Here is a 1,713-nt window from a genome sequence, read left to right as displayed (position 1 = left end):
CTCGAGAGAAAACAACATTGTGCCGTGAGAATCATAGTTTGGCTCGCTCGTTTGCGCTACGTGCCCCAAGGGGCAGCCAGCCCGTGCGCACGGTGACCCCAACTTGGGCACTCATGGGGGCACGAATCCGACGCCTTAGATGCATTATTTATGTATGAAAACTCGAGAGAAAACAACATTGTGCCGTGAGAATCATAGTTTGGCTCGCTCGTTTGCGCTACGTGCCCCAAGGGGCAGCCAGCCCGTGCGCACGGTGACCCCAACTTGGGCACTCATGGGGGCACGAATCCGACGCCTTAGATGCATTATTTATGTATGAAAACTCGAGAGAAAACAACATTGTGCCGTGAGAATCATAGTTTGGCTCGCTCGTTTGCGCTACGTGCCCCAAGGGGCAGCCAGCCCGTGCGCACGGTGACCCCAACTTGGGCACTCATGGGGGCACGAATCCGACGCCTTAGATGCATTATTTATGTATGAAAACTCGAGAGAAAACAACATTGTGCCGTGAGAATCATAGTTTGGCTCGCTCGTTTGCGCTACGTGCCCCAAGGGGCAGCCCGCCCGTGCGCACGGTGACCCCAACTTGGGCACTCATGGGGGCACGAATCCGACGCCTTAGATGCATTATTTATGCATGAAAACTCGAGAGAAAACAACATTGTGCCGTGAGAATCATAGTTTGGCTCGCTCGTTTGCGCTACGTGCCCCAAGGGGCAGCCAGCCCGTGCGCACGGTGACCCCAACTTGGGCACTCATGGGGGCACGAATCCGACGCCTTAGATGCATTATTTATGTATGAAAACTCGAGAGAAAACAACATTGTGCCGTGAGAATCATAGTTTGGCTCGCTCGTTTGCGCTACGTGCCCCAAGGGGCAGCCAGCCCGTGCGCACGGTGACCCCAACTTGGGCACTCATGGTGGCACGAATCCGACGCCTTAGATGCATTATTTATGCATTAAAACTCGAGATAAAACCACATTGGGCCGTGAGAATCAAAGTTTGGCTCGCTCGTTTACGCTACGTGCCACACGTTGCCGCCCGCCCGTGCACACACTGCCCCTAACTTGGGCACTCATGGTGGCCCGATTTCGATGCCCTAGATGCATTATTTGCACGAAGGATAACAACATTGTTTAATTTGAATCATTCATGCTAATCGGACGTTTGAGTTACGTGCCACATTTACATGCATTTATTTTCCATGGAGCTTGCAACTTAGGTACCTTTTTCGTGGATCACAGGCAAGTGTCAAGTGCCAAGTACACACACGTTTCATTTTCCCAAGTTTTGGGGACGCGCACACCCAAGTACCAAGTGCCAAGTGCGAGCACGTTTTACATTGTCCATGTTCCGACCACATGCTTGTGCCGACGTGCGCAAGTGCTGCCTACGCGCACATTTCATTTGCCTAAAATCCGGGCAGTCGCACGTTTTGCTTCGCCCATGTTCCGACCACACGCGCACACGCCGCCGTGCCCAACTTGCCCAAGTGCCAAGTGTCGCATTGCGCATGCGCACGTTACATTTGCCTAATATCCGGACGTTTTGCTTCTCCCATGTTCCGACCACACGTGCACGCCGCCGTGCCCGACGTGCCCAAGTGCCAAGTGCCGTTCTCCCATGTTCCGACCACACGCGCACGCCGCCGTGCCCAAGTGCCAAGTGCCGCATTGCGCACGCGCACGTTTCATTTGCCTAATATTCTGAC

Source organism: Henckelia pumila, chromosome 3, assembly GCF_033568475.1.
Source record: "Henckelia pumila isolate YLH828 chromosome 3, ASM3356847v2, whole genome shotgun sequence".
Taxonomy (NCBI): Eukaryota; Viridiplantae; Streptophyta; class Magnoliopsida; order Lamiales; family Gesneriaceae; genus Henckelia; species Henckelia pumila.
Note: the sequence above shows the minus strand (reverse complement) of the source record.